Below are 19,659 nucleotides of genomic sequence, written 5' to 3' on the forward strand. Positions count from 1 at the left end.
AGTTAAATAATTTGCCTAAGATCACCTACTTTGTGCATTACAGAGGCAGAGTCTAAGCCTATGTTGTTCTGACTCCCAGCTCCTAGGGGAGATGCGAGCTGGGGTGCAGAAGGGAGAGGAAAACTAATCATTCTTTACTGCTTATTATACCCCAGGCATAACTGTATGTGCTTTAAACTACTAACAATCTTTGTTGTTTGTCAGATTGAGTTCTGACCTTTCAGGGAAAAAAAAAAAAAAAAAAAAAATGGAAGAAATACAGAATTGTTTCCATAAGATAAAAACTGTTTCCATAAGCTAAAAAAAAAAAATTGTTTGCTCTTCCTTAAACATATTTGGAAATGCAAAGGACATAAATTGCCAAAACAGTTTTGTGAAAGAATAAAGTTGGAGGACCGACACTACCTGATTTCAACTTATTATAAAGCTACAGCAATGAAATACATGCGGTGTTTGCATAAGGGTAGACATATAGGTCAATGGTAGAGACTTGATTCCAGAAATAAACGTATACATTTGTGGTCAATTGATTTTTGAAAAGGGGGGCAAAAGGTGAAAGGATAGTCTTTTCAAAAACGGTGCTGGAAAAATCGGGTATCTTCGCAAAAACAAACACGCACAGCAACAACAATAAAATACTTAGACCCTTAGCTCACACTATACACAAAAATTCACTCAAAGTACACCATAAATCGAAATATAAGAGCCCAAACTATAAATTAAAAAAATTTTTTTGAAACCTGCTGTTCTTCTTAAGAGCTGAGGATTTAGTAGTGAATAAAGTGTCAAGAACCCCTTCCACCGATGGGCTTACATCCTAGTGGGGATAGACAGATACTAAACAAAATAAGTTTAAAATTGTATAGTTTATTAGTTGGTGATAAGAGCTATTGAAAAAAACAAATCAGGGAAGAGATTGTAAAGGGGTAATAATTTTTTTTTTTTTTGGCTGAGTTGGGTCTTCCTTGCTGCACACGGGCTCTCTCTAGCTGCGGCGAGCGGGGGCTGCTCTTCGTTGCGGTGCTCGGGCTTCTCACTGCGGTGGCTTCTCTTGTTGCGGAGCACGGGCCCTAGGGCGTGTGGACTTCAGTAGTTGTGGGGCGCGGGCTCAGTAGCTGTGGCACACAGGCTCAGTTGCTCCGTGGCATGTGGGATCTTCCCGGAACAGGGATCGAACCCTTGTCCCCTCCACTGGCGTGTGGACTCTTAACCACTGTGCCGTCAGGGAAGTCCCAAGGGGTTATAATTTTTATAACTGCTGTCTGGAGGGCACCATTGGGAAGATAAAATGTGAACAAAGACTTGAAGGAAGTGAGAGAGTGAGACACAAGTTATCCTGGGAAGAGCATTCCAGGCAGAGAGAATGGAAAGTGCAAAGGTCCTGGGGTACAAGGAGTAGCAAGGAGGCTTGTGTGGCTCCAGGAGAGCACATGAGGGAAGAGGGCTCATGGCTCAAGTTGTCGTAGGTCTTGCAGCCCATCAAAAGGACTTGGGCTGTTATTTCTAGTGAGGTGAAGAGCATCACACTTGATGGAATTAGAAGTTTTAAAAGAAAAATTCTAAGAGAATAATGTTTTTCACTATGCGATTATATATTATTTTTCCCTGTTGGAGAACCACCCAAAGACCCTTGGCATAAGCACGCTGATCCTCAGTACCTCTTGGAAAAAACTAGTTCATAGGAATCAGTTCAAACTCCTTACCAGGACCTCTAATGCTCTGTAGCCTAAATCTCTTTAAAAATTAAAACTCCTCACATTGTGTATATACACCCTCCAGGTGTAGACATCGTATATGTACACATACACCAGACCGCATTCCACTCCCCAGGCCCTTTCACTTGGCTCAAATGGCGCTTCCACTACGAATGTTTCCTTCATTTCATCAAATTCCCTCTCTACTCTCAGTGAACTTAGTAGACACCTGAATTAGTCAGGAGAGGTGGATAACAAACACTCCCTAAGTCTTACAGGTCTAGAAGAACCGCGATGTACTTCTAGTTGATGCAGAGTTGGCTGTGGTTTGGGGGCCTCTCTTGGGTCGCTGACCTCATGTGTTGACTTAGCGTTGCACTTGATGGCAACTCATCCTTCCACAGTCACTAAGACACCAGATGAAACCTCTGTGGAGTCTCACACTGGCAGCTAAATGCTTCTGCCCATATCATTTTCTCTGACATTTATTGACTAGAGCAACTCGCCCCTGCCTGGAAGGGTAACTAGAAATATCGGTGGATGGCGTCCCGGTTACCGTAGACCCTCTTTAGGACTGCTTGTCAGGCTTGTGGTGGTTTGTTTATACGTGTGTCTCCCACACCCCATCACATATGAGTGTCTCTCTCGAAAGTATCACAATTCATCTTCTTGATTTATCTTGGCCTAGCCCAGCACTGCACCTGGCATGTAGTAGGTGCTGAATAAATGTTTTGTTTTAAAACAAAAATATATGTTCTTTATGGAAAGCTCACAGGTGTGGTTCAGAGAAACTGTGCTTTCTGCATTTTATTTTCTTCCTAGTGAAAAGCAGCCCCAATAAAGATGCAGACATAGAGAATGGACTTGAGGACATGGGGAAGGGGAAGGGTAAGCTGGGACGAAGTGAGAGAGTGGCATGGACATATATACACTACCAAATGTAAAATAGATAGCTAGTGGGAAGCAGCCGCATAGCACAGGGAGATCAGCTCGGTGCTTTGTGACCACCTAGAGGGGTGGGATAGGGAGGGTGGGAGGGAGACGCAAGACAGAGGACATATGAGGATGTATGTTTATGTATAGCTGATTCACTTTGTTATACAGCAGAAACTAACACACCATTGTAAAGCAATTATACTCCAATAAAGATGTTAAAAAAAAAACAAACCAAAAAGATACAGGTATCCCAGGGTGCATAGCAGCACTATTTACAATAGCTAAGGCATGGAAGCAACCTAACCATTATCAGATGAATGAATAAAGATGTGAGATATATGTGTATATATATATATATATATATATATAATACATAAACCCATGCACGCAATATACACACACACAATATTACTCAGACACAAAAAAAGAATGAAATGATGTCACTTACAGCAACGTGGATGGACCTAGAGATTATCCTACCAAGTGAAATAAGTCAGAAAGAGAAAGACAAATATCATATGATATCACTACATGTGGAATCTAAAAACATGATACAAATGAACTTATTTACAAAACAGAAATAGACTCACAGACATAGAAAACAAATTTATGGTTACTAAAGGGCAAAGGGGGGAAGGGATAAATTAGGAGTTTGGGATTAACAGGTACACACTACCATATATAAAAATAGATAATCAAGAAGGACCTACTGTATAGCACAGAGAGCTATATTCAATATCTTGTAATAACCTGTAATGGAAAAGAGTCTGAAAAAGAACATATATATATATATATATATATATATATATATATATATAAAACTGAATCACTTTGCTGTATACCTGAAACACAACATTGTAAATCAACTATACTTCAATTAAAAAAAAAAAAAAAGCAGCCCCAAATCCTCAAGTTTCCATTTGTTATCCCATAAATCAAAGGATGATCAACTGCATTTCTCACCACTTGGCTGTGTCAAATCATAAGGGACATTTCTCACAACTTGGCTGGGTCAAATCATGCAGTTTACGATTTTCAAAAATTACAGAAAAGGACTGTTAGTTTCTCACTGTTGTTGGAATATTTATAACAGTACGATTTTTGCTCATACCCTCTCTCCAGAGAGCACAATGTAGTTACAGGCATTACCTAATGCAGGCAGGTCTGGGGAGGGGAATGGAGGTACAATAACCTCCGTTGTCTGGGATGCAAACTCAGCAAGGTCTGGTGATTTACACAGGTACACATGGGAGCCTGCAGCTCTTCATTTCCTGACTTTGGTTGAAACGTGTCTCCATTCCCTCTGGTTCTGTCTTAATTTTTCAAATCCAAAAAATGTACAAAAGAGGCCAATTTTACTTGGCCTCTTTGTAAGGAATTATTTTCCTTTTCTAGAGTCTTTTTCATCTTCTAAACAACTTGGGTTCAAAATAATTAATATAGTAACATATCCACCAAAATGGCAAACAATATTGCTCTGAAGCCAAGGTCACTTGTCAGGTTGGGCTGGATAAGTTCAGAGCATCAAATTAAATAACTGCACAGGACCCATCCTCTTTTAAGATTCCATGACTCCACAGTAGAGAACGTCTCCAAATGAAATCTATCCTCATTTTAGCAAATATATCCAACCCGCTTTCCAACGGCTGTCTCAGGATGTTTGCCCAGTGCACTAATGGCCTTGGGTGGTCAGTCAGCCACTCTGGTTTCTATATTTTTGGGAAAAAGTGATTCAGAGGCTAAAAAAACCCCACCATATAACATTGTGAGTCATCTGGCTTTTACACCTTTTTCCTTCTACTTCATTTGTCAGTTCATTCATTCATTTCTTTATCCATTCATCAAGAATGTACTGAGTGCCTGCTCTGTGGGGGATTACTGCAGGGCACGGAAAAGCACCTGGTCTCTGCCCTCTGGCATCTCATCATCCAGTAGGTGTACGGATAATTACAATCCAAGGTGGTAAGTGCAATAATATGCACAAAATATTTTAAGAGTCCTGAGAAGAGGCTCCTCACCCAGTCCTGGGGTGGCTAGGGAAGAAGTCAGGAGGGCTTCCTGTAAGAGGTGACACCTCAAGGCCAGTGTTCAGGTATGAAATACGCATCCAGGAGAATGAGAGAATGAATGGAGAGGGATGCGATAGGATTGCCTGGCAGCACTGAGGGTCTTTTTGAGTTTATCGGTCATGAATTTAAACTGAGACTGAGGAGCCTGACAGAATGTTTTCCTCCAGCCCAGTTCAGATGCTTGGGTACAGGTACAGAGTAGGTGGGGCGTTGAATTTTCCAGGGCTTGGTTTTTCCAATGAGTACGAAGAAGGGAAAGAGGAATAAAGATTTAAGGGTACATGTAAGGAATGACTGTATTTATGGACAATGACACCAGAACTGGGAAGAGAATGAGGGTAAGAGAAAATGAAACTGGAGGACTTTTGGAGTTTGAGTTCTGGACTTAAGGGAGTGAGGTGGAAAACTAAGAGGAGTGGAGATTGGAGAGGGCTATACTTGAGAGTGAGATTACGGAAAGGCTATGGTTTGAGGAAAAGGCAAGATCACGAGAATGGGGCCTTTGGAGGAGGGAAACTCAAGGAACTGAGGGATTGGAGGGTATTGGATGGACTGTCTACCCCATGCAATGTTAAAGTCGCCAAGGCTTATGACAAGAGTTGTATTCGTTTCTATTGTTGCTGTAACAAATGACACAAATTTAGCGGTTTAAGCAACACAAGTCAATTATCTTACTTTTCTGTTGGGTAGAAGAACAACACAAGTCTCATGGGCTAAAATCAAGGTGTCGGCAGGGCTGTGTTCCTTTCTGGAGGCTCCAGAGGAGAATCTGTTTCCTTGTCCTTTCCAGCTTCTAGAGGCTGCCTGCATTCCTTGGATTGTGGCCCCTTCCTCCGACTTCAAAGCCAGCAACAGTGGGTCAAGTCCTTCTCTCATCATATCACTTTGACCTCTGCCTCTTGGGCTAAAAGTCCAAGACCAAGTGTTGGCAGGTTTGGTTTCTCCCGAGGACTCTCTCCTTGCCTTGAAGACAGCTGCCTTCTCACTGCACCCTCACGTGGTCTTTCTTCAGCGTGTGCATCCCTGATGTCTCTGTGTGTCCAAATTTTCAGACTTCCATCGGTTTGGATCAGAGCCTAACTTAAGGGCCTCATTTTAACTGAGTCACCTCTTTAAAGGCCCTGTCTGCAAACGCAGCCGGATGCTGAGGTGCTAGGGGTTGGAGGTTTAATATACAAATATTGGTGAGATGCAATTCAGTCCATATCACCATGTCACATATTCACAGGTTCCAGGGATTGGGACACAGACATCTTTTTTTGGGGGGTAGGGTGGGGTAGGGGGCAGGCATTATTCTGTCCATCACAGGAGAAATGTTGAAGAGATTAGCCATCATCCCAGTGCTGAAAACTTCCAAGAGTGGGGATGTGCCCAGGATGTGTGTAGGAGACACCCACCAGGAGTTCTGGTCTGAGAGTAAGTGTGTGAGGGTCGCTGGAGGTTGGAAGGAGAGGCTGGAGGAGAAATGAGGAGACTGGCCGCGGGTCGCTGGGGGGTATGTGTTCAAAAGCACTGCTGTTTGAAGGGGCTGCCTGAGAATCAGCTTCTTTCCCGTGGAGCCAGGGGTAGTTAGGGCAGGAAGGTGACAAGAGCTCTTAGAGAAAGAGGATCAGAGGGTATGGGGAAGGGTGAGGTAGGTTAGGAAGAGAGTGAGATTTGGTCTGCATAGAAGGATGCAGAGCTGTTCAGGGGACGGGACCTGGTCTGGGAGGCTGGGGTTTCCCTTGGTGACTGATGTAAACAGAGACATCAGGGACCTTCCAAAAACCTTTCCCCAGCTTGCACTAATCTCATTCCTCTCAGTTTCTTCACAGAAGATAGCATTTGGGTTTGTACTTAGTTTTTCTTTGTCTATACTGTTAGACACCCGTATGGTTTGTCTATACAATTTGACCACAGCCTCTTCTAGGGGAGGGGCCCTATTTGATACCCCCAATAATGCCAAGGACAGTCCTGGGCTTGTAGTTCAGTTGTTCAATAAATAATTGATTAAGTTCCCTGTGCATTTTATTTTTAGAAGAGAGAACAGGCAGGATACTTCCACCATCTTCCATGCCTCCATTTTCTTTCTTACAGTGCCCAACCTTCCAATGGCTTGAGAATTTTGCTTCTTCAAGTGTAGAGTGATCTTGTTTCCTTCCAGATGCAAAATGACAGCTGACACTTTCTGAGCACTTTCTTTGTGGGGCTGCCGTGCTCCAAGCACCATCTCATTGAATTTAATCCCCCAGCAACCCGATGAGGGGGTTACATTTACTCTCCTCATTTTACAGATGAGGAAACTAAGGTCAGGACAAGTTAAGCAACTGTTCCTGAGGCCGCACAGCTGAAAGGTGGGTGGAACCCAGAGTCCATTCCTTCTACCTTTTGATGGTCAGCCTTCCATTTGTCAGTCATCCTTTCTTCTTTAATCATGAAACAGCAAACAATAGTGCTTAGAAAAGTGTTACTTGCACAAGACGACTGCTTTTAGACTTTACTGTAAAGCTTAATTTTTGTTGTGCAAAATATAAACCTCCAGACTCCAGTTCTTGCTATGACTTCAGGATGGGTGTGTAGCCAAGGGGCTTCTGGACATGAGGACATGAAGTTTAGAGTAGATCTTCTCTGACTTGCCAGGAGCTCCAGCATCCTTTCTGGTCTACTCTAGAGAACTCTGCTTCCTGTGATGTGTAAACATGCCAGTGAGGTTGAGAAATGTTGCTACCAGGGACATAAGCCTTGCGATCAGTGTCCGCTGCACAGGTCTTTCCAACTGAGGGAAGAATGACACATGTTTTCTAAGCACGTCATTTAAAGCTATTGTTTATCAAACTTGAAAAAAAATAAGTAATTATTTTAATTTCGGTGTACTTGTACAATTTTTAAAAAATTTTATTTTATATTGGAGCATCGTTGATTTATAGTGTTGTATTAATTTCAGTTGCACAACAAAATGATTCAGTTATACATATATTTATTCTTTTTCAAATTCCTTTCCCATTTAGGTTATTATAGAATATTGAGTATAGTTCCCTGTGCTCTACAGTAGGTCCTTGTTGGTTATCTATTTTAAATATAGTGGTGCGTATATGTCAATCCCAAACTCCCCATTTATCCCTCTACTCCTCCGCTTCGGTAACCATAAGTTTGTTTTCTAAGCCTGTGAGTCTGTTCTGTTTTGTAAATACGTTCATTTGTATAATTTTTTCAAAGATTCCACATATAAACGATATCATATCGTATTTGTCTTTCTCTGTCTGACTTACTTCACTTAGTATGAGAATCTCCAGGTCCACCCTTGTTGCTGCAAATGGCATTATTTCATTCTTTTTATGGATGAGTAATATTCCATTGTGTATATATACCACATCTTCTTTATCCATTCATCTGTCAATGGACATTTAGGTTGTTTCCATCTCCTGGGTATTGTAAATAGTGCTGCTATGAACTTTGGGGTGCATGTATCTTTCTGAATTATAGTTTTGTCCAGATATATGCCCAGGAATGGGATTGCTGGATCATATGGTAACTCTACTTTTAGTATTTTTAGTTTTTTTTTTTTTTTTTGCGGTACGTGGGCCTCTCACTGTTGTGACCTCTCCCGTTGCAGAGCACAGGCTCTGGATGCGCAGGCTCAGCGGCCATGGCTCACGGGCCCAGCCGCTCCGCGGCATGTGGGATCTTCCCAGACCGGGACACGAACCCGTGTCCCCTGCATCGGCAGGCGGACTCTCAACCACTGCGAAAACAGGGAAGCCCTAGTTTGTACCTCTTAATCCCCATCCCCATTTTGCTCCTCCCCACTTGGGTCTCCCCACTCGTAACCACTAGTAAATGTCTTTTTTTTTTTTTTTTTAAAGCAAAGAAGTTTATCAGTTTGTTCTTTATGTCAGGGTGTGGGGGGAATTAACTTGGGAACAGAAATTCTGTCAAGGTCCAGAGTATTTCTGCCTTCATGGTCTTTCTCCACATTTTCTATTTCTTTTTGCTTGTGTCTGGAGAAGTTGCATTTCAATTGTACCAGCCTGTTTGACCCAGTGCTGTAGGATGGAGAAAATGTTCTAAGCCCTTCCAGGAAACAGCCTGATTCTCTCTGAAGGTCACAGAATTTCAAGTCACATATGTGTAGCCAGAGCCGCTCTTTAAACTCCTCCAGAGAGAGGGCTTAATGAACTCCTGAAGTCTCCAGAGAAGGAAATGCCAACAGCATTTTTTGCAATGAATTTCAGTGTCTCACAGCACTGCGATTGCAGAGTGAGTTTTACTAGCTAACAGAAATCTCCGCTTCGGAGAAAGCCAGACTTGGACTTTGTATTCCCCTTGGTGTGCCTTGCCTTTCTCTCTCTGATCTTCTTGTAGATTGCGTCTCTTGGGAGCCATGACCCAAACATTATCCCTGAGCCCCTCTGAGTGCACAGCACGCAGATGCATGAGCTGATGCAGAAACTCTAAGAGCTTGTTTGCTCTGGTCCACTGTTGTAATTAAGCATTGGAGAAATCTCCTTAGTACCCCTGTGAAAAGTCAAGCATTGATCTGATTTTGATGGGCACCAGCAGGTGGACACTTGGGAACCAGGGCTTTGGTTGGTTATTCTGTTACAAGTGGATACAGGGTCTGGTAGTGATTCTCCAACATTGGTGTGTCCCAAAAGAATATAGAGCCTCTAGCTCTTTGAAATAGGACAGGGCCCGGATCTTTGTACTTTTAGGAAGTTCCCCATGAGATTCTGATGCAGATCAATGTTTAAGAACCACTGTTGAAAGCACAGCGCTAATTATGAAGTTGCATGATGGTAAGATGCTGTGCTTATAAAGGAAACTATGTTTCTTGTGGGTTACCTTTTATAAAAATCGTTTCTTATTACATCTGGAAGAGAAGACATAGAGGGTACCAAAGGTACTATCCTCTTACTGGGCAATCAGGAGAAAACATGAATCGTTGATAAGAACAGTTGCTAAGCAACCACTTGCGGCCAGGATGATAAAAATACTTCAAGATAAAAACTCTGCTCAATATTCTGTGACAACCTAATTGGGAAAAGAATTTGAAAAAGAATAGATACGTGTATATGTATAACTGAATCACTTTGCTGTACACCTGAAACTGAACACAACATTGTTAACCAACTATACTCCAATATAAAATAAAAGGTTAAAAAAACAAAACAAAACAAAACAAAATTTGAGGCCTGGGGAGAGGGAGCTTTAGGCTCCAGTGAAAGAACTGTTCTTCACTTTATTTGGCTTTCTTCCTTCCTTTCTTTCCTTCCTTCTTTCTTTCTTTTTCTTTTTTTCATCTTTATTGGAGTATAATTGCTTTGCAATGGTGCATTAGTTGCTGCTGTATAACAAAGTGAATCAGCTATACATATACATATATCCCCATATCCCCTCCCTCTTGCGCCTCCCTCCCACCCTCCCTATATTTGGCTTTTTCTTATTGCTGGTCAACACAACTGAAGGCAGCATCCTTGTCAAATACTTAAAGAAATGATATATCTAAATATCTAAATGATATTTCAAATGAAAAGTAAGTACAAGAGTTAAGGAAATAGTTCTTAATGAAGGGGAACTGAGTAAACTTTTGAGTTTAAAAATTGAGTCATTTATACTTGTGTGTGAAGTTTTGCTAAAGGACCGGTTTCTCATAGAAATGTGCAATGGTATTGCCGTGAAGATAATGAAACCTGGTAAGGGAGCGCTTTAGGCAGTAGGCTGCCCCAAAGGCTGACCCTTATCAGCCCTGTGGGGATTGAACACCGTCAACCCTGCTGGGATTTGAACATTTGAACCTCTGTTTCTCAGAGTGTACAGGGGGGTTTCCATGCTGCTCCAATATATGGCTACAATATACTCTTGCTGTCTCACTCTCACTTCCATGACAGGCCCCATCAGGCTGTTTTTTGTTTTTCAATGGGGATTGAAAAACAAAACAAAATATCAAAACCAAGGGGAAAACTGGTACTAAATGTTCCAAGAGACTCTGCTGGAAACATTTTCCAGGGACCTCATAACTACTGGCATTCCCATGGACAGCATGTGTGTCTTTTTAAAAAGGTCTGGGCTTAGACCTCTGCAAAGAAAGCGACGTCCAGTGACATCCTTCAAGGCATCCTTGGCTTCCTGTTAGCGCCTCCAGGACACACTCTAAGGCTCTACAAGGCTCTTTCCAGGCCCAGCCGTCAAACCCAGTACTGATGGGGCCTCTTAACACAGTGGACCTGTGTCTGCCCAGCCGCATCTTTCTAAATTCAAATTTATAACCTGGGCAAGTATTTGTTTGGGGGGCAACGGCATGGGATATTTGAAATCACGTCTGTTGTTCAAAACTGCAGAGGTATAAATATTTTGTCCAACTCCGGTGCTGGTGTTCAACCACCATGTTCTCAAACTTGAGGCAAGTAGAAGACGGTCTTGGACACAATTTTCTCTCCAAACATGCTCCACCTGGGAAAGATTTTGAGGGGCTTATTCGAGGTTGTATTTACCAGGTTTGCTAATGTTCTGACTTTAATCCTATAAAGAAAATGTGAAAGGGAGCCTTTTTTCTTTTTCTAAGATGCCCTGATTTTTTTGCATTTGGAAGAGAATACATTTTCTGTATTACAAACTTAAATAAATATTTGGTTTGGTTTAAACAGTTAGAAATGCTGGCCTGGGAAAAGTCTCTTGCCCTTTCTTGCTTCTGTTTTTTTTGCTCTCATACTGTCAGCTTCACGTGGTCAGCTCCACAAAGCCACGGCCCTTGGCCTGGCGTCCCCTCAGTTCAGGTGGGCAGAGTCAGCCAGGAGCGCGGTGTTTCTGGCTCCAGCAGGCTGCTGGGCTATGTGTGTGTGCTGGGCTGTCACACCGTCCACTCGTGTGTTGTTTGGGCCCAAATCTAAGCTCCCAGTGCTCCCTTGCTGCAGAAATGCTGATGTGATCTCAGCCTCCCTCCCTTCATCGAACAAAGACATTCCCGCCACTGTGGCCAGCGCTCACGGGGCTCCAAGCTGGAGATGTGGTGGGTCAAGGACATTCAGAAACCTGGGATGGAAGGAGAGAGGAAAAGAGCATTTATTGAACTCCTGCTCTGGGCCAGCTATTTTATGTTTGTACTTCCTTAAAACGCCCTCAAACCATTTTGTGAAAGACAAAATGTCACCCCCGTTTCATGGATGAGAAAACTGAGGCCGTGACTGGTGAAATCATTTGCCTAAGGTCATGCAGCCAGTAAGTGGCCAAGCCAAGAATGGAGCTCAGGTCTGCCTGATTCCAAATATACAGCATCTCTGCCTCATCCTGGAGTTGGGAGGTTAGAATCCATCTGATCTGGTTGAAGGGCGAAACGTTTTTCCAGTGAAGCTCCTTCTCTCAATGGGCCTTTGCCACTGGGAGACTGACTGACACAGCACGCCATCCTCCTTGGGGAGAATTCTCCCCGGGGCCCTGTCCTGGGTGGAGGCAGCAGTGGGGGAGGGATGTGTTCAGGGTTCTGAGGGCTTCCTGTGACCCTGCATAGCTGCGCTTCTTGTCTGTGTACTCAGCTCCCCAGACTAACTATCCTCCGGTCTTCCCCCCAAAAGCCTTTCCAATACACCTTCCCTGCTGAGCTTAGCTGGGTAGCTTTCTGTTACTTGCAAACCAAGAACTCTGACAGCTCCGCCCTCCTAGAGATAATTCCAAACCTTCAGCAAACAGGAGTGAGGATCCGCGCTCAATGAATGGGAGACCCCCTGCTCTGTTTTCTCCTCTCCACTCCCCTTTCCTTTTGAACATGTTTCTCCATTCCTAGGGAGTGTGCAAGCTCCAATTGCCATGCATTTTCCCAACAAAACTACCCCCAGGAAAGATTCTGAAATGTGTTTATCTTAAAGTGAAAAGGCTGACAAGAACTTTAACTAGACCTCTCCCCAGGGGAATCTGCAATTTAACAGGCCAAGCCTAAAGGCAAAGGCTTGAGACATCTGAGGAAACTAGGCTCCAGGGAGACTTAGGAGGGGTCTTAGAAAAGGAGATTATCCTCCAGTGGTCCTGTGGATATGACCGAGCAGGCCCACATTAGACCCCTAGCCAGGACCTCTGCAGAAATGTGGGAACCTCTGAGCGTTCCCACATCTGCTGTCAGGGCTTGTCTAGCCTCTAACGAAGGAGGTGGACTTAGTTCCACTGCACTTGTAAGCAGACAGGGTAGGGGAACCAGGGGAACCAGAGAAAGAGAACCAGGCGTGGCTTTCTTGACATAAGAGAAGCCATTTTTACCCTAAGCCATTTTGTGATCTAAGCCTGGCCAGACAGTATATCTTGAGTTCTGCAGGAACTAAGGCCCCCATCCAGGTGGAAGATGGAATGATGATGTTGACCTTTTCTGACCCTCAGGACTTCAATCGACTAAAGTTTGGACTCTGTCGACCTTTGCCCCAGTTCTGTGCTGAATTCTCCTCTGTTCAAGCCCCCTCGGGAATATGCATGTACCCTTAGCTTAAAACTTCCTCAGTTTTACTATTCGGGGAGAGAGTGTTTTGGGAAAGATCCCCAAGTGTTCTCCTTCCTCGCTGCAAGTAATAAATCCTTCCTTCTCCCAGTCTTTGGCTTGGTTGTGTCTTTTGGCTCGATACCCACCAAGAGGCGAATCCAGTTTGATGAGGCCATCAATGAGACCCCAGTCCTGAAGCGGGGCAGGTGGGGAGACCACAAAAGGAGATTTCTCTGCTGGACACTATCCATCACCAGAGAATTTTAAGGCCTCTGTATTCAGACTCCCTTCACACGCTGGTCACGCAGAAGTGACTGAACCACTCTGAACTTCAGTTTCTTTTTCTGACAAACAGACAAAATAATGACATCTACCCCAAAGAGCTGTTTGAGAGGCCTCTAGGAGATAATAATGCTCTAGAAAGCATTTAAAAAAATAGTAAAGAACTGTTCACATATATCTTTCTAATGTGATATTATTCCAATACTAAAATGAATGAGACTTTTTCATGGTAAGGGAGCTTTCTCTACACGGTCTCTTTTGAGTTTCTGTGTAGGTAGCTTTTTGTTTCTCCAGTTCCCCAGAGTGATAACTGTATTTGTCCTATTCGGCTGGGTCTCCTTTTGTCCTCTGACCCCTAGGTGGGAAGAAAGGGTCTGAGGCTGCCAGGGAATAAACCCTTAGAGGAGAGTGCCGAGTCCTCACATCTATAGAACTACGAAAGGACTTTGAAAAGCTTCAAGGGAAGGATGCTGCCTTAACAGATGATTTTTTTTTTTAACAGGATTTAAAAACTGGAATCTCACTTAGGAAAGTATGATGTGATGGCTAAGTGTAAATGCTTGGAGTAAAAGCCTGAGAGGAGAGTGTCTCCACAGTGGAGCAGAGTTTTGAGTTTCCTCTTCGAATGGCCAGGCTTTGCCCTCTATCTTCCCAGGGCTCTGCACTCTCGCTGGGAGGGCTCGTGGGCAACGAGTCCAACCAAGTGGATCAAGAGAATCCTGACTCTGGATCCTTAATGCAAGAGGTTGTTTTGGGGGCCACAAGCCTCAAGAAGCCAGGTGCCCAGCCTGTGCACCTCTTTGGAGCCGCGATTGGCGGGGAGCGGATTTGGGGGTTTGAATCACGACTGAGAGGTGCAAGCTGTGTGAGCTTCGATAAGTTATTATTCCCCAGGAGCATCATTTTTCTCATCTGTTCAATAGGGACAATGATAGAACCAACCTCATAGGTTGTGAGAGTTTGTGAAAATGCATGTAAGGGCCTGAAATTACACAGAAAGCATGTAGGTAGGGTGACAAGCTGTCCTGGTTTCCCCAGGGCAGAGGGATTCCAGGGGTGTGGGACTCACAGTTTTAAAACGAGGATAGTCCCAGGTAATGGGGACAAGTCGGTTGGATACCCAAATACAGGTGTTTAATACGTGGTAAAGTCACTGGCCACAGGGATAGATGTGTGAGAAGGAGCCCTGCTTCTTACAGTAGCTGCAGACACAAACCCAATGCACAAGTTAGGGAAGATGGCCCGGGGCCCAAGGCTAGTACCAGCTGGGGGAAACCTCTCATGATGTGAGGACTCCCAGTGGTGAAGAGCAGGTAGGAGTAGCCCTGGGCAGGTGGCAGGGAGTCTGTTCTGCCGGCACTGCCAGCAGCTTGGAGTGGCGGAGGTGGGGTTTGTGTGAGATCCAGAATAGGGCTGCCCAGCTCCGACGCAGCCAACCAGGACGCGGCTGGCCTACACGCCAGCTTTGCTAATCTGCTTCTGATCCACGGGGAAACCAAGTCAAGCATGCTGCCGGCAACAGCAGGGGCAGGGCCACCGCACCAGAGGCCATGAAGGCAGATGTCCCCAGCACACCAGAACCTTCCTCCAGAGGGCCTCAGCCTCCTGGCCAGGATGGGAGACGGATGGGCTGGTAAAGACAGGAAGTCTGCAAAGCACATACAAACAATCCCTCAGTGATTAGAGACTTTAAGAGACCTAAAAGTCAAAAGGAAGAGTTAGACCCGCTACATTCAAAGTTGAGAGACCCCAGATCTTGCCCTCACCTCAACATCGATGTGCACTCTATCCTGCAGAAAGTCTGTTCTGTGTTCCACTTCTTGGACCCCAGGACCTAGCTGTGAAATGAAGTTGTTGGATTAGATTATCCCAAAGCACCTTTCAGCTCCCAAATTTTTATTCCAAGAGGGCCCAACTCAAAGAGAGGGCGTAGGACCTGCCTGTTTTCTTTCGCGTGTCACCATCGTGGAATATTTGAATTTTGGAGTTTAAAATATATATTCTCAACTGAAGGGAAGAGTCCTCTGCAGCACAGGTGTAAGCCCCTTTTATTAACCACCCTCCAGAATAACTCCTGAGTTCCACGTTTGTGTCACCCTCTTCCTTCACGACGCCTAACACAGCCTGTTTCCATCTCTCCTGCTCAAAGGCGCCTTGCTTGACGCTGCCATGCCAATCTGCTTTTGCTATCACCAATGGCAACCGCACTCATGACAAAAACCGTCCACGGCTGCCCCTCATCACAGGGACCAAGTCATCACCCAGCTGTCCCCCTGCCAGGCCTAGCTGCCCTATCCAACGTCTCCCCTTCCTCAGGCCACAGGACTTTCTAACGCAGGTTCCTGCTCCCAAAACGCTCTTGGTCTGACCCTTCTCCAAGCCTTTGCTGAAGGACTTCACTTTTTTTTTTTTTTTTTTTTTTTTGCAGTACGCGGGCCTCTCACTGCTGTGGCCTCTCCCGTTGCAGAGCACAGGCTCCGGACGCGCAGGCTCAGCGGCCATGGCTCGCGGGCCCAGCCGCTCCGCGGCATGTGGGATCTTCCACAGCACTCCCTTCTCTCAGCCTCGAGACCATCAGTATTCACAATGTAGCCCACCGACCACCAGCACTGTGTGACCTGGAAACTGGTTAGAAACGCAGAACCTCAGGTTCCACCCCGACCGACTGAATCGGAGCTGCCTTTTAATAAGATCTCTGCAAGATTCTCACAAATATCAATGCTTGTGAAGCGCTGTCCAGGACCACTGGAGGCTTTAACTTTTCTGTACTGGTTTGTTTCCAGGCTCCTCAGAGGCAAGATCTATATATTATAACTTTTTGTTTCCTCAGAGGACTTAGCATAATAATGTCTTATGGAAGGTGTTCAATACATTCCTTTTAATTTTACCAACTAAAGTGGGATGGACCTTCTAAGGGGTGGAAGAGAAATAGCAAATGGATTCTCCTTTCTCCCTTCCGCTTCCCTCCACTTACACACATCCTGGCCTGAAAAGGTCATGGTGGTCAGGGACTCATACTCCTTAGAGAAGCTAGTCTGGGTCATGACCCTAGGTAAGCCACTAGGGCCAGCAGATGTGGTGGCTGAAGATAAGAGGAATCAATCAAATAGAGATGGCAGAAGACAGAGATGCTGAGTAACGGCCATGAACCTGAAAACAGATGCAGGGTAGGGAGCTATAAATTAAATTTCCTGATTGTGGTGGGTATAAAACTCTAACCATTTCAGCCCCGTGGGGGACAACCCTTATGGGTCGCATATGCTCCTGAGCTCACTGTGGGATTGGACAAGGTTTTCTTGTGCCTGTATTGGTTTGACTTTTCTCTCTGGCCAATCCTACCCCCTCCCCCTCTCTTCCACAGCTGTTGATCCCTAATTAATATGCTGTATGCCAAACTCCATCTCAGAGTCTGCTTCTAGAGAAACCAGAATCACTACCAACCTGCAACAATTGGTGCTGAGAGGCGTCCAGGCAATAAGATGGAGTTTTTTTTTTTTCTTTAGCGGTACGCGGGCCTCTCACCGCTGTGGCCTCTCCCGTTGCGGAGCACAGGCTCCGGACGCGCAGGCTCAGCGGCCATGGCTCACGGGCCCAGCCGCTCCGCGGCATGCGGGATCTTCCCGGACCGGGGCACGAACCCGTGTCCCCTGCATCGGCAGGCGGACTCTCAACCACTGCGCCACCAGGGAAGGTGAAGCCCCTAGGATGGAGTTTTGAAGCTGCATCACTTGCCATCCACCCAGTGAAGAGGACTCCATCATTAGTGAGAGCTGGAGCACAGAGAGCGCCTCACACAATGTGGTGGTCCAGTTGCTTAAACTCTCACCAGCGGTGAATTGGGAGCGTACATTGTTTGAAGAGAATGCATCGACTAGAGCAATTTGTCGGGCATTTGAGAAGAGAAGGAGAGTCATTATAAGGACTGATTTTGATCAGTGACTTTGAGTAAAATCCTCAGCACAATGGTTCAGAGGTATCTATGTCAAAAATCATGATACAATCTTATCGTGAAGTTCAAAAAATTTCTTGGAGGCCATAAGAACTTTTATCATCCAGGAAAATGTCACTGTCATTGAAATAATGCAACTGAAAGTTAAGAACTTCAATATCTAGGCATCCTCTGGATGCCCATGGAATATGAATTGACTCACTTTTTTAAAAAATTAATTTTTATTTTATATTAGAGTGGATTTACAATGCCGTGTTAGTTTCAGGTGTACAGCAAAGTGATTCAGTTATGCATATACCTATATCCATTTTTTTCAGATTCTTTTCTCATATAGCTTATTACAGATTGAGTAGAGTTCCCTGTGCTATAAAGTAGGTCCTTGTTGATTATCTATTTTCTATATAGTAGTGTGTATATGTTAATTCCAAGCTTCTAATTTATCCCTCCCCCAACCTTGCCCCTTTGGTAACCATAAGTTTGTTTCGAAGTCTGTGAGCCTGTTTCTCATTTGTATATAAGTTGAATTGACTCACTTTGAATAAAGAATTGAAAAACTGGTACTAGAGATCAAAATTTAAACTCCTGAAATTACTAGTTAATGTAATTTAGCTTATTCAAATTTAATTTTCACGGGTGGAGGTGACCCACCCTCTCTTTGGTAAATACCAAGCCTAGGTGTCAGTAAGCAGCTTCATGCAGAAATTCTGATTCCCCATCACTGTCCTCCACTCTTTGAGCTGGAAAGACAACTGCCTAGTGAGTCCTGCCTGCACCCACCTCCCTGAACCCAGGCTGGGTTGAGTGTTTTATGAGATGCATACCCTTTGGATCCCTTGATGCTAAAGAACATATTATAGAAACTCTTGCCCCTCTGCCTCAGTCCAAAGACTTTCCAGCTTGCATTTCAAGATGTGTTCCGTCGTCAGCTGCTTGCAAACCGTTCTGCGAAGCTCAGCTTCATTAATCGGCAGCTGCATTTACTCTGGGCTGAGTTTTGTTGCATGGAAACGAGAGGAACCCTGGGTAAACTTGAGTGTTCACCTATTTACAGAGATAATGACGCAGTCAGGCGGGTGGAGTTCTGCTGTGTGTATAGGGATCCCCAAGGAACACACCTAAGTTGTGAGTCATTGCTCTTTACCTATAAGAACAGTTCTGCCAAGAGCCCTGGGTGTGGAGGCCCAGAGGTAGATATCGGGCCGCTGTTTTGCCTTTTCCTTGTGTCTGTTTTATAATAAATACTGTTTTATCTCCTTGATCTTACGTAGCACTTTATGTCTTCCAGACCTCTTTCAACTGTTATCTCATTTCACCCTCTTAAATAACCCTGCAAAATAAACAATTATCATCTCCATTTGATATATGAAGAAATAAACTTCAAGTTCATTGAATGTGATGTTTAGAAAACTTGAGTAATGAATATCTTTAAAGTTCTCATAGACTCTAAGTGTTGACAAATTATTTTTCTATAGAGTTATATAAACATGTACAAATATTATTATTTTTTTAAATTTGTTTATTTATTTATTTATTTATTTTTGGTTGCGTTGGGGTCTTCATTGCTGCGTGCAGGCTTTCTCTAGTTGCGGTGAGCGGGGGCTACTCTTTGTTGCGGTGTACGGGCTTCTCATTGTGGTGGCTTATCTTGTCGTGGAGCACAGGCTCTAGGCACACTCAGGCTTCAGTAGTTGTGGCATGCAGGCTCAGTAGTTGTGGCACATGGGCTTAGTTGCTCTGTGGCGTGTGGGATCTTCCTGGAACAGTGTTCGAACCCATGTCCCCTGCATTGGCAGGCGGATTCTTTTTTTTTGGGGGGGCCAGCACCATTTTATTTATTTATTTTTGGAATTTTATTTTATTTTATTTTTTTATGCAACAGGTTCTTCTTAGTTATCTATTTTATACATATTAGTGTATATATGTCAATCCCAATCTTCCAATTCATCCCACCATCAGCCCCTTCTCCCCCCGCTTTCCCCCTTGGTGTTCATACATTTGTCCTCTACATCTGTGTCTCTATTTCTGCCTTGCAAACCGGTTCATCTGTATCACTTTTCTAGATTCCACATAAATGCATTAATATACGATATTTGTTTTTCTCTTTCTGACTTCACTCTGAATGATAGTCTCTAGATCCATCCATGTCTCTACAAATGACCCAATTTCGTTCCTTTTTCTGGCTGAGTAATATTCCATTGTATATACGTACCACATCTTCTTTATCCATTCGTCTGTCGATGGGCATGTAGGTGGTTTCCATGACCTATCTATTGTAAATAGTGGGCAGGCAGA

Source organism: Globicephala melas, chromosome 18 (genome assembly GCF_963455315.2).
Source record: "Globicephala melas chromosome 18, mGloMel1.2, whole genome shotgun sequence".
Lineage (NCBI taxonomy): Eukaryota > Metazoa > Chordata > Mammalia > Artiodactyla > Delphinidae > Globicephala > Globicephala melas.